The sequence below is a fragment of the Culex quinquefasciatus genome, chromosome 2 (genome assembly GCF_015732765.1).
Source record: "Culex quinquefasciatus strain JHB chromosome 2, VPISU_Cqui_1.0_pri_paternal, whole genome shotgun sequence".
NCBI lineage: Eukaryota > Metazoa > Arthropoda > Insecta > Diptera > Culicidae > Culex > Culex quinquefasciatus.
Genome location: NC_051862.1, coordinates 131501754 through 131517030, shown reverse-complemented (window position 1 = coordinate 131517030; position 15277 = coordinate 131501754).

The window sequence follows — 15277 nt, the reverse complement described above, 5'->3', positions numbered from 1 at the left end:
AGGTTAGGCTCAGTGTCCGTAACACCAAAGAGCATCTGAGAGTGAACATTTCTGCCGGGAACAAAGTAGCGCTCGTTGAAGAGTGGAAAAAACCGCGAGGAAACACCCCAGACAAAACCTACTGACCAGAAACCAGAGAATCAGTAAAATACCAGAGTCAGGACGCCAGAAAGAAACTCGCGACAGAAATGTTAGCTGGAACCTTGGCTGGAACCGAGTCCGTGGCTAAGAAAAACACCCGACCCCGAGACAACACCGTTTTTACCGGAGCCGCTGCCCGAAACCAACAGGTTCTGTGTCGAGTATTCCCACGCGCCTTTTCCACTGTTACGGCTAGTGGCCAGCGAATGTTGCCTCGGACTTGGCCTCGGATGTTTTTCTCAGTCACGTACACGGTTCCGGCTGGCGGTTGGCAGGAAGCAGAGGTTCTTTCACGAGCTTTCTTTCTGCCTTGCTGTCTCCGGTTTATTTCTGGCACTATCGTCTCACGTTCCGGCCAGTGGGTAAAGACGGTTCTGTCTCGGGTTGCTCCTGGGAAGCTGCTTTTGTAGAGAAACGGGTTCTCTCGACAATATTCCGGGCAGTAGCAGAAAAAGTTTTGTTGTGTGCGGTGCGGAAGCAAAAATGTGTGACGCCATCTTGGTGAAATTTTTTGACATGAGTTCAGGAATGACGTGACGTGATCGTGCGTTACAAAATTGGTTGACAGTACCCCCGTACCGTTACAAGCGTTACCTTCGGAAATCGTCCATGTTGTTAAAAACCTGGATAGTCGAAACATATCAAGGTCTTGTCGGGAACTGAACCCTGGACCTTCCGCTAATGAGAAGTCTAAAAAAACACTCTTTAAAAAAATTGCCTTTGCAATTGTTTTTTTTTTCAGAAGAAGCGTAATCAAGTTAAAATGAATGGAAATTTGTAGCTCTTAAAACAAAAAATGATAAAAAAATGGTATTTTGTTTTCAAAGATTGTAATCGTTGAGTTACCTCAAAAATTTAAACATTGTCCTTTTTTAGTCGTTGTCATCGCCAACAATGTAAAGCAAACAAACAGTTTGTTTGCACCATCTGTACAATTTTTTGAGAAAAAATCTAATAACTACAATTTAAAACTGTCTTCTCTTGTTACCTTCCAAAATTACTATTCAAGCATGCAGAGCGGGTGCCAAACAAGGCGCCTTTCGGAAATTACACACTCGGTAAACATGGACCACCACCAAACGACCACCAAACACGTGCTACAAAGTCCACTCTAAACGCACGCTTATTGATTTAGGTATGTTGGCAAGAAAAAAAGCAATTTTCTTCATGCAAACAAACTGAGTTAATTGAACACTTGCTAAGCTTGTTACTTTTGTTTGCGCAACTCAACGGGTTGTCTTTTTTTTGGCAGTTTGTAATTATTTGAGTTTGTTTAGAAAATTGTTGAATAATTTTTCGACTTCGATTTTAAAACTCTAGACTGTGATACCCTAAAGGCTTTAAGAAACCATTCTAGTTAAAAATTCTTCTCCGATTCAAGGTCAACTGCTGAAAAAAACGGTTCTGCATGCATAACCATAAAACCCTGCGTGGTCGTCGTCGTCTGTGAAAGCATATTTTTTCATCCATAACTGATAACTCCAGGGATGATGCTGCGACTGGAAAGCATCAGATTTTTTTTCCGCCTCTCTTCTTAAAGCACAGAAAATGTATCCCAGTCTCGGTCGGTAGCAGACACTTTTTTCCTACTGTCCCGGATACGGTGGCTACTTTTTTTTCTGATTTATCCCCCCTCGGGGCCCAGCAAGACTCGGAATTAGAGAGCAGAGATGCATCTTGCACGGAGGATTCCGCTCCGTTGGCCTAATGGCCAGGTTGTGCGTGCGCTGAGCGTGCCCACGAGGATCTTCACGAGGGCTGCCAAGCACCCAAGTGAAACATGCAAAACCTGAAAACGAAACGAAAGTGGAAATTATTGTAATTTAATGTACGCAAAACGGTGTGCAATCAGTCGTCGTCGGCTACCTTAAGGACAATCAGACAGCTCTTATCGGGAAGGGAGGGATTCGAAAGAGTTAACTATCACCTCGTTTGTGAGATGCCCTGGCGGGTGATAAGACTAGACTCGGGGGTAGGAGAAATGGGACCTCTTACTTTCCATGGTGGAGAAAATATCGAGATTTAAGTGTTATTTATTCACTTTGTTGTTCGACGGGAAAGATATTGAAGAGCTATGTGTAATTCAATAGTTGAGTACATTAAAGATACACATCACTCTGAAATTATGGACAGGGAGAACTAGTTCTAAATCTCATATCAACTTCAGTCCATTGACGCCCAGATTTTACTTTTGAAAAGACCAATTTTTCATTCAAATAAGTCAGTTGCAAGTAATTTTGAAAGTTTATGTTCCTCGGCTCAAGGCGAAAGGATCTAAAGTTTTAATGATCTTTGATCCTAAAATTCAAATTTTGGGTCATTCCCCGACCCCTCTTCGACTTTCGGTCCATTTTTCGATATCCCGTGACGGAGGGGCGGTACGGCCTCTTTTTTTCTGGATTTTTCTTTAGACACGTGTTACAGTGATTTGTACACCCAAAGGAAAAATATATCTCAAAATCTGCAACAGGGGATTTGCTGCAGAAAATGTCACATTTTATAACATTTTTTGCAGCAAGCCCGTATATCATTTTTGCCCGCGTGTAATCATTTCAGCGATCTGCAGTTCTCACCAACACATATAATGCTGGCCCGTTCCCGAGCAACACTCCAAAGAGAAGAATATGTTGGTGCTCTTTCACTTACATTTCATCAAGCGTCCATGGCGCGGTGGTAGCGTGTCGGATCAGTAACCAAGAAGTTGGCGGTTCAATCCACGTTCTGTTAAGGGGTTTTTTTGTGAAATGCAACCAAAAAGCCGTCGGTAATGTCAATAATTGTCGGTAACGGGCAAAAATGTCATACCCCAATATCGCAAAAAATGCATGAGGACAGTTTTCATGCAGATTCTGATATACTTTCATGCCGCCATGCGACCGTCGTTTGGGTGTAGCTCGAAATGGTGAAGAGACAGAAATTTGGTGTCAAAAAAACTTTTGTGTAAAGTTCTACGTCTGATTTGACGGCGTATACACTAAATTCCGTAAAAACGTAATTTTTATCAAACTAAACTGTAAAAAATAGTTGAATATGGGTAATTCTCTACCAACTCACACGAAATCGGGAAAAGTTGCCCCGACCCCTCTTCGATTTGCGTGAAACTTTGTCCTAAGGGGTAACTTTTGTCCCTGATCACGAATCCGAGGTCCGTTTTTTGATATCTCATGACGGAGGGGCGGTACGACCCCTTCCATTTTTGAACATGTGATAAAAGAGGTGTTTTTCAATAATTTGTGGCCTGAAACGGTGATGAGATAGAAATTTGGTGTCAAAGGGACTTTTATGTAAAATTAGACGCCCGATTTGATGGCATACTCAGAATTCCGAAAAAACGTATTTTTCATCGAAAAAAACACTAAAAAAGTTTTAAAAATTCTCCCATTTTCCGTTACTCGACTGTAAAAAACTTTAGAACATGTCATTTTAAGGGAAATTTAATGTACTTTTCGAATCTACATTGACCCAGAAGGGCCATTTTTTCATTTAGAACAAAATTTTTCATTTTAAAATTTCGTGTTTTCTCTAACTTTGCAGGGTTGTTTTTTAGAGTGTAACAATGTTCTACAAAGTTGTAGAGCAGACAATTACAAAAATTTTGATATATAGACATAAGGGGTTTGCTTATAAACATCACGAGTTATCGCGATTTTACGAAAAAAAGTTTTGAAAAAGTTGGTCGTCATCGATCATGGCCGTTCATGGTTACCCGCGACAAACACGGACGACGAAATAAAGAGAAACGCAAAAAGTAACTTTTTCAAAAAAATTTTTCGTAAAATCGCGATAACTCGTGATGTTTATAAGCAAACCCCTTATGTCTATATATCAAATTTTTTGTAATTGTCTGCTCTACAACTTTGTAGAACATTGTTACACTCTAAAAAATAACCCTGCAAAGTTAGAAAAAACACGAAATTTTAAAATGAAAAATTTTGTTCTAAATGAAAAAATGGCCCTTCTGGGTTAATGTAGATTCGAAAAGTACATTAAATTTCCCATAAAATGACATGTTCCAAAAAATTTTACAGTCGAGTAACGGAAAATGGGAGAATTTTTAAAACTTTTTTAGTGTTTTTTTCGATGAAAAGTACGTTTTTTAGGAATTCTGAGTACGCCATCAAATCGGGCGTCTAATTTTACATAAAAGTCCCTTTGACACCAAATTTCTATCTCATCACCGTTTCAGGCTGCAAATTGTTGAAAAACACCTCTTTTTCGCATGTTCAAAAATGGAAGGGATCGTACCGCCCCTCCGTCACGAGATATCAAAAAACGGACCTCGGATTCGTATTCAGGGACAAAAGTTACCCCTTAGGACAAAGTTTCACGCAAATCGAAGAGGGGTCGGGGCAACTGCTGTGTGAGTTGGCGGAGAATTATGTCATTTTATAAGGAATTTATTGTACATTTCGAATTTGAAATAACCTGGAAGGGATTTTCTTTCAATACTTCATCACCGCTATTTTGGCCGCCATCTTGGATCTTTAAAAATCAAAATCACTTCACATGCATTGCTAAAATCGATTTTTTTTCTTAAAAAAATATTTTTATGATGAGCATCATCTGCACCGATAAAACTATCGTTATCGTTATTCCGATAATTCTATCGGCGATAATTTCATCGACGATAACGGACGTTAACTTATATTTTATATATTTCTAAAATTGACTAAAACCATCCAAATTATGATGAATTTTCAAGCTTCCTCTTAGTCAATATTGTTTGATTATATGGTGAGATTCAAAGCATAAATACTAAAAAATCACACAATACCGTATTTTTTGAGAGTATTATTTTTTTATAATTTACAAAATGGATATAAAACGATTCGAAATTTGGATGCATTTGCACTATTTTATAGTTTTTTGAATGAAATACTTAAATATTCACAAAATACCGTATTTTCTCGAAAATACTCAAATTTTTATTTTTAGCAATATGGGTATTAAACGATTTGATTTTTTTTATGAATATCAACTGTTTTAGAGTTTTTTTTGAATGATAACAGTAGGTGAAATTTCGCTTTGTTTGATATCCATGTTGCAATTCATGAAAATTTGAGTACTTTAAATAAAAAAAATACGGTATTTTGAGAAAATTTTAATATTTTATTCATAAAACATTGAAGATGCATGCGAAATTTCGAATCGTTTGATACCCATATTGCGAATTATAAATAATTGAGTATTTTCGAGCAAAACGGTATTTTGCGGTATTTTGCGTATTTCATTCACAAAACTATAAAACAGTGAAAATGCATGCAAAATTTCGAATCGTTTGATACCAATATTGCGAATCATAAAAAATTAAGTATTTTCGAAAACATACGGTATTATTTTGTGAAAATTTAATTATTTATGCTTTGAAACTTACTACATTATCAAAAAATAACATTGATATTGATGGATTAAGTCAATTTAAGACAGATTTTAAAAAAGCGTTATCGTCCGATATCGGCGATAAAATTATTGCCAATAGAATTATCAAAATAACGATAACGATAACCACTATCGTTATCGTTAGACGATAATATTATCAACGATAATTTTATCGATTAACAACCTTGGTAGGTTGAATATAACCTCATTTTTGAGTAATATTATATAAAAAATGTGTTAAAATTTGAACCTGATGAAAATTTACCGGTTCCTGATGCAATATTACACATTTATTTTGACGCAAAATCTGTCATAATTTCCTGATGATACAAGCAGTGCACGAGCCACAAAATTGCTGATCCCTTATGCAAAATTTGATGAACTTTCCGAAAATACTTTCAAAAGAACACGATTGAATTTTAGGGGTAAAAATTGCCAAAATCATTAGCTTTTTTGTGAAATACTGATAACATGTGAAGAATACATGCAAAACACTTCTGTTTTTATAAATATTTTGTTTTTGTCTGTTCTACAACTTTGTAGAACATTGTTACATTCGAAAAAATAACCCTGCAAAGTTACAGAAAACACAAAATTTTAAAATGATTTTTTTTTGTTTTAAATGAAATAATCACCCTTCTGGGTTACACAAAAAAAAGGTTGGTAACATTCATCGCCGGGAACCGTGGTGTAAGGGTAAGCGTGATTGCCTCTCACCCAGTCGGCTTGGGTTTGATCCCAGACGTTCCCGGTGGCATTTTTCGAGACGAGATTTGTCTGATCACGCCTTCCGTCGGATGGGGAAGTAAATGTTGGCCCGGTCCAGGGTTACCAGGTCAAAATTAGAAAAATCTGGCAAAGTACCGTCCAAAAATCGGGCAGACGAAAATCTAACCATTCTCAATAGTAAAGGGGAAGGAGGATATGAATTTATAAAAAAAATATAAAATTCAGGTGGTTTAATTGATTTTATGACCTCAAATATGGTTCATTAACATTCCCTTTAAGAATAACTCATTCTTTTTTTTTATTTTCAATAAAATTCGTTTATTTTAATCAAAAAGTTGTTTAAAATGGGCATGCAGTGAAAAATCTGGCAAAAAACTGTCAAAATCTGGCACTGAGAAGGATGAATTTTTATTCTGGCTGATACTTGAATAATCTGGCATTCCCAGATTTATCTGGCAACCTGGCAACCCTGGCCCGGTCTAACCTAGAAGGTTAGGCCATTAGCTCAATCCAGGTGTAGGAGTCGTCTCCCTGGGTCCTGCCTCGGTAGAGTCGCTGGTAGGCAGTTGGACTAACAATCCAAAGGTTGTCAGTTCGAATCCCGGGGTGGATGGAAGCGTAGGTGTAAAAAGAGGTTTGCAATTGCCTCAACAATCAAACCTTCGGACACCTAGTTTCGAGTAGGAATCTCGAAATCGAGAACGCCAAGGCAATGCTGTAGAGCAATTAATTTGATTTGATTTTGACAAGATTATGTGTCAGAAAAAAGTGTAATATTGCATTAGAAACTGGTGAATTTTCATCACACTTTGGTGATTTTTTCTCAGGTTTACATTTTTACATATTTTTTTATGTAGGGGAGAGTGGGGAGACTTGATCCCTTTTTTTTTGTATCGCACATAACTCTGTCAATTTCTCACAAAACTATGAACTTTTTGCATGAATTGAAAGCTCCAGCATTCGACTATGTTTGGCTGATAAGGGTACTTCATCAGATAAACTCTTCGAATCATGCCAAGCGTTTTAAAAAAATATTTTAAACCGGCATTTTCAAAATGTTGGGGGTAATTTGATCCCCCTTTCAACATTTTGAAGAAATCTTAATCAAAATGTTTCTTATTCATCCAAACTTTTAATTTCCTATAAGTTACAGCAATTTCACATTGAACCTGTACTTTTGTGTTCAAAATATAACAAGTTTAGCATGCAAAATATTTAAAGACTTAAAATTTTCTTTTTTAGACCAAAATTGACCATGTTTACAAAAACTGGTAATTTTTGTTTACAAAACTTTTGAAAAATGGTTCAAACTGCTGTAAGTTATGTACAACTATACTGAAAGAAACTATGTACGAAAACCCAGCCAAATTATTTAATCTTGAGGCTGATTCCAGTGACAGTAAAAATGCAGGGATCAAGTCTCCCTAAACGCATTTTTTTAAACAATCGATTGTAAAAATAGTATGACGATAAATTCAACGTCAAATGCGTAAGGGTTTTGGAGTTGATATGTTTATCAAACAATGCATGCATAAAAAATATTTTTTTGAATAATTTTTGAGTGTTTTCTATACTTATCAAACCAAAGAAAAAAGATCTCTTGGAAGCTTTTTGCAGCACTTCTTAGAAAAATGTGTTTAACTCAATCTAACCATTTTTCTACAATAAGTTTTAGTCAATTTCGCACAACTTTCTAGAACAAAGCTAATTGTTTTACCCACATGCTGACAAGATACAGGCTTGGGATCAAGTCTCCCCGGGGATCAAGTCTCCCCACTCTCCCCTACAAGCAGTGCACGAGCCACAACAATCATCCAAACGAAAAATTGCTCATCCCTTATGCAAAATTTGATGAACTTTCCGAAAATACTTTCAAAAGAACACGATTGAATTTTAGGGATAAAAATTGCCAAAATCATCAGCTTTTTTTGTGAAATACTGATAACATGTGAAGAATACATGCAAAACACTTCTGTTTTATAAATATTTTGGTTTTGTCTGTTCTACAACTTTGTAGAACATTGTTACATTCGAAAAAATAGCCCTGCAAAGTTACAAAAAACAAGAAATTTTAAAATGATTTTTTCTTTTAAATGAAACAATTACCCTTCTCGGTTAAACAAAATAATGGTGGTAATATTCATCAGGTAATGATGACAGATTATGTGTCAGAAAAAAGTATAATATTGCATTAGAAACTGGTGAATTTTCATCATACTTTTGTGAATTTTTATCAGGTTTACATTTTTCCATATTTTTAATGTAACTCATCCAAATGTTTAACCAATCAAAATTTATTTTTTTCCTTATATTTCAGATTCGAAAAGTATATTAAAAGTCCCAAAAAAAAGACATGTATCACGATTTTTGACAGTTTAATAACGAGAAATTGCAGCGATTTTAAAACTATTTTTTAACATTTTTTTTGATGAAATTACTTTTTTTATTTTGAGTACGCCATAAAATCGGGTGTCCAATTTTACATAAAGGCCCCTTCGACACCAAATTTCTATCTCTTCACGATTTCGAGCTACAAATCACTGAGAAACGTGTCTTAGTAAAAAAACCCAGAAAATGAAAGGGGTCGTACCACCCCACCGTCACGAGATATAAAAAAAAAGTTTCATGAAAATCGTAAAGGGGTTGAGAGAACTTTTTCCGATTTCGTGTGAGTTTGCGGAGAAAAATCCATTTGTAAAAATCTATACTTTCAATCTGCATACAAATTCCCCCTTTTTTGGACGCTAAATTACAAGCCCTGGTTTAAAAATTAGAATTGATAAATAATTTTTAATGCATCACCATTATTTGTCGATGCACGATTTTTTGGCGATGCTTTATACATGATTGCGGTAATGCTACTTACATAAGCTAGAAAAAATATTTGGAACGCATTATGCGTTGAAGTGTTGAAACCAGAATTTTGAATTGGAATTTTCGTAATCTTACCTCCTCTACCATTTTTTTTAAATTTCAGTCCGAACTGCATCGGTATCTTAGCCTCGATTTGCCCCGATAGTCGTCACGTTGTCTTCTCTGCCTAGCAAACGAATCATTAGCCCAGACAGGCTGGCTATTGTTTTAGCTTCTGCACGCGGCCCATATGGGCCACCTCGAGCCAACAGATTCTTACTAAACTGGATAATTACAGACTTCGGCATGGTCGAGCCTTCTGCCTCGAAACGCCCCGCACCCTCTTCTAGCTTAAATTGGCCAGAATGAGAACAGATCCTTAAAACAGTTATAAATTAGCAGGAATTATTCCCACCTAAATCTTCCCGTAGTTGGTCAGGGCTCTCACAACAAAATCGACTTGAGTAATTGAATCCAGAGAGGGAATGGAAAAGGTGCCAGGAGAGGGCGTTTAAGTGGGAAGACAGGCCGGTGCGGCAACCTTCCAAGGACCTCTTTGTCGTCGTTGGCGAATCCTTCGTCCCTTCCTTATTATGCCGGTATTCTTTTCTGGTTCTGGTTTCGTTGCACTACTTCAAAGTGATCTGCGGGCAAAAAGGTAAAAAAAGGGTGGGCACAAATCGTTTAAGGCCCTATAATTTTCCAACTAAGCGCCACTTTTGAGGAAAAAGTCGGCAATCGATACAGGTTTGCGGGATTTTCTGTAGAATCGAGCCATAGTTCTCATGCAACTTGAGGTGAAGGTGTCATGAGAATATGGGAAAGAGGGAAAAATGAGCGACATTCGTTACGGTCGCAAATCTCCAAGAACATTGGAAAAAAGGTTCGTTTTGATAATATTTAGTTATAAATCTTGCCGTGTTTGGCCACATCGGTGGTTTTGTTTTTGTTCTGAATGTCTCAGTTGGTCTTTATGTGCAGTAAATTAGAAATTAGAAATGCCTGAAATTTATGACAGTAAGACACGTGACCAGACTGAAACACTCATCAAGTTCATAGTTTTGTGAAAAATTGAGCAATACAAAAAGGGGATTTAGTCTTCCTACAATACTACAGAAAATATGATTTTTTCTTAATGCTCGGATTTGTTGAATCCTCATAATGCAAGACATTTTTATTTTTAGGACAACAGAGCTTTATGTTCTCACGAAATTTTCCCACGCAATATACAATTTTCGCAATAAACTAAAATAATGTCTCTGCCACTCTTCTCCAATGGTCCCCGTGAGACTTTCGCCACTGCAATCGGCCAAACCCAAAAACCGTTTAACCAATTTTGCCTTTGCCACCCGAAAAACTTAAGGAGAGTGTAAAGTTCATTGAATTAGGGGTTCCATTTAACTCAAAGTGGCACTATTCGTGCTTCTGGCCGTATATAAAACAATCAACGGGCCGCGTCGTGGTCCAGATGTTACACCAATTTCCAAGCAACCTTCGAAAATTGCCCTGGCAAAGTGAATTTCCATCATCTTAAAATTTAAAACACCAACAAATCCCTGCCAGCCTTTTGCCAATGGCAGTACTGGGTCCCAAGGGGGGGAAAAACTAAATCACCCAACGTGAATGGCTTTGGCCGCGCGGACCAGACACCTTTAAATTATATCAATTTGTTTCGGCTCCTCGGGGCTCAATCACGCGTGGCCACGGCGGCAGCACCTGTGTGGAGAAATACCCCCCTTCCCCACTCCACCACGTGGTAATTGCCCACGTGAAAGGTAAATCTTCACCTCCCCACTCCGCAGAACGTCCATAGCAATAATTTGAATAACGTTTTAATTGAGCGCCAGTGCGTTTATCGCGAGAATGGTCCGCGGTGCATTATCAACTTCAAAGAACATCTCCCAAAGATCTCGGAAGTTGTTGAACTTGAACTTCTTCTCTGTGGGCGGAATATGGTTCATGTGTGGAGTTCTTTCCGCTCACTCTCCCTCTTTTGGACCGGCGGGGTCAATCGCCTTTCCCCCGGGTGGGTGCGGCACCAAGAAAACTTTTTGGCGGAAGGCAGAATTTCAATTAGAACTAGCGCAATTTTCCAGAGTTGCTTTTTTTTGTTTATGTTTACTAGCTTTTCCGATGTTTGCTACATGGTGGTTACCTAAATTAAATACTTTAGTAATTTTTGCTCTGTTCTAGTCAATTTTGCAATTCTGTTCAATTCTATTGAATTCTATTCAATTTGATTCAATTCTATTTAATTATATTCTATTCAATTCTATTCAATTCTATTCAATTCTATTCAATTCTATTCAATTCAATTCTATTCTATTCAATTCTATTCAATTCTATTCAGTTCTATTCAATTCTATTCAATTCTATTCAATTCTATCCAGTTCTATTCAATTCTATTCAATTCTATTCAATTCTATTCAATTCTATTCAATTCTATTCAATTCTATTAAATTCTATTCAATTCTATTCAATTCAATTCTATTCAATTCTATTCAATTCAATTCTATTCAATTCTATTCAATTCTATTCAATTCTATTCAATTCTATTCAATTCTATTCAATTCTATTCAATTCTATTCAGTTCTATTCAATTCTTTTCAATTCTATTCAATTCTATTCAATTCTATTCAATTCTATTCAATTCTATTTAATTCTATTCAATTCTATTCAATTCTATTCAATTCTATTCAATTCTATTCAATTCTATTCAATTCTATTCAATTCTATTCAATTCTATTCAATTCAATTCAATTCAATTCAATTCTATTCAATTCTATTCAATTCTATTCAATTCTATTCAATTCTATTCAATTCTATTCAATTCTATTCAATTCTATTCAATTCTATTCAATTCTTTTCAATTCTATTCAATTCTATTCAATTCTATTCAATTCTATTCAATTCTATTCAATTCTATTCAATTCTATTCAATTCTATTCAATTCTATTCAATTCTATTCAATTCTATTCAATTCTATTCAATTCTATTCAATTCTATTCAATTCTATTCAATTCTATTCAATTCTATTCAATTCTATTCAATTCTATTCAATTCTATTCAATTCTACTCAATTATTACAGCAAAAAATAATGCTCCAGATTCGTGTAAAAGGCCCTGATGAAAAATAGTTGTTTGCATTATTTCATGAAATCTTATGTAATATTACATCAAGATCTATGAAGCCCATCAGTATGGGAAATCTACTTGACCGAATTGTCAGACTCATATAAAAATACAATTATTATTACATATAATTTATATAACTATTCGTTTCTTTGCAATTTATTATGTTGAATGAAACCATGAATAAAGTCTAAACTCGATGATCCGAAGTTTCGGTTATCCGAAGTTCAATCTTCCTAAGGTTTGTATGGGACTTCAGATAATCGAGTCGTGAACATAACAAATGTTCTTCGTATTTTTTATATTTTTACTTTGAACTAGAGCGTCCAATTTCCCGGGGTTACAAAATTTCCGGGAAACGGGAAATTTTCAACAATTTTTCCCGGTAAACCCCGGGAATTCCAGGGAAATTTTAAATTTATTGAAAATTGTTTCCAAACTTATTTCTGATTAATATTATGCAAAAAATTCTGAGGACAGCGACTTTAACGGTTAAAATAAGTGTCAATTAACTGTTTGACTGCATTTAAAAAATCATACAGTTACAAGAATTTTTTTTTCAAATTACAATAAATTAAGTTCAATACATCAAAAAATATCTCAGGTATTTTTTAATGGGAAGTATTTTTTATCAAGTGAGTAAAATGAATCCATACTCAATAATCACAATTTAACTTGTTTGAGAGTATGGTTTGACCCATACCCATATTTGAGTTGAAAAAAAAACATGCAGAAATTATGTTTTTCATGACAAATATCTTTTCTGAAACAAGTCATACTGGTTTCAGCCCTTGAACAAAATGGAACAGCTTTTTTTATTTTCTTATATTTTCCTCGTGTTTGTTTTACAGCCATCCCACATATTTGGAACACCCACAAATTTGGAACACTTTTATGACAATTTGTCAATAGCATGCCAAAAGTAGTTTCTCTGTCGACCTTACTATTTTTAGAACCTTCATTTGGACATGATTTTGCTATTTTACTAGTAAAATTAGTACTTTTTGAACAAAAAACTTCATTCCAAGACTATTTTGTCCAGAGCTGCATAACATTGCCTCCAAATGGCCTGTTTCATAATTGTGGGATGTTATTGTGCCTCCCACAATTGTGGAACATCTGAATTTAACTGATATTTTCACAAAAAAAGTTATCAAACCATGTATAAAACATTACTAAGCTTGAGTTTCATCGGTTTTGGTGTGTGAAGTCATTATTTGGTAATAAATATGTACTCCTGGAAAGATCCAAAGTTTGTTTACATTCGTAAGAAAAAAGTGTTCCGAATTTGTGGATTTCAAGGGTCAAAGTAATTCTTCAAAAACTTCATATAAAAGTTAAAATTTGCAGATGTTCGATACAGCATTCGAAATATCGCAAGAAAAGCTTTCAAATGAAGGTAAAAGCGAATCATTAAGTTCAATTACCGATTTGCTATGATTTTTTGAACATTGGCCGATCTGGAAACCGTTCCGAATATGTGGGATGACTGTACTTCAAGTTTTGAATAAATATCTTTGTTTTTTTTTCATTTTTTGATCACCTCTTAAATTATACAAAGTAGTTTTCTAATGTTTTTTTAAAGGTTTTATTATACCACATGATTTTCAGGTTTATAATCGACTTCGTTTGAATGTTTTTTCATGGCACAAAAAAGTAATTCAAATTGTAAGAAAATATCATTTGATCATGGTAAACAAAAAATGTTAAACAAAATTTCTATCTTACTTTGGTAGAAAAGGGTTTATATATTTTTAAACGAAATAACATCAGTAATTCTTCAAAACAATCATATCTACACTGTAGTAAATCATTTTCATTATGCAAGATCTTTTTCCAGTTGCTTCAGAAATTAATATCATCAGAAATATATGTCGATATCAAAATGAACTTAACAATTAATATGATAAGTTTTTTCATTATTTTTTTCAGAGCATTTAAAAAATATTGGTCTCAAAAAGTTAAGAAATTGTATGCTTCCGCTTGAATTTCGGGAATTCCCAGGAAATCTACCAATTTCCCGGGAAACGGAAAATATTTTTTTCGGGGAAATTCCGGGAATTCCCGGGATTTTTTTTCCCGGGACGGGAAGTTAAAAGCTCTACTTTAAACATCAAATCCGAACTCTGTGACCCCATTTTAGTCAAATTTGTATGGTTGGTTGCCTGTAAAATAAAAAAAAGCATTTTTTCAATAATAAATCATCGCCGTTTTGGTCGCCATCTTAGATTTAAAAATACTAAATCACCTTAGGGTAGTTTAACGCGAAGACTTCCATTATTGCCATGATTTTTCCTTCAAAGATATAAATTTCGCGTCTCTATCAATTTTTTTTTAACAAAATCCCTTCTACAAGTTGTTTGGAATAGTGCCCTACCCATGCTGATAATTTTTGGAAACGACTATCCCATTCCTTGCGAAGTCATGAAAATCGTCATTAATCAATGATTGCCAACTAGGACATCAATGACTGTACCACAAAATTATATAAATTTTGAAGCACAATTGATTTAGATCAAAAATTCCTTCAGTGGCTTCAATCAGGCAACAACCGGCTCATGCTGATTCATTTTGGTGCAGCAATTCGTTAAATTGAATTCAATATAGATAATTTTAGATCATCAGATTTTCTTCAAGAATGATCAACGGCTTCACTCGGCCAAAGCTCAACAATTAAAAATAAGGCAACGAATTTTTTTTCGTGATTCGATTATCCGAAGTGAATTTTTGCTAAGGCCTTCGGATTAGAGGGTGAAGAGGGGGAATTTCCGGGAAAATTTTCCCGGGAACTCGACCATTTTTAAACCTCTTGATTTCCGAAAAAATCGTTCAAGACTCGCGGGAAATTTTAAACTTATAAATATCGAAGCAAAACTATATAAACTAATCAGAAAAAAATTGTTTAGAACATTGAATGTATAAACCAATGCTTCGCTAATCTTATTCAGAAAGTGTAATTTTAACTTTAAAAAAATCCAATAACTATAATTGAGAGAAGCCAAAAAAATGTGGATCCCAAAATTTACTCTAATAAATATTAACC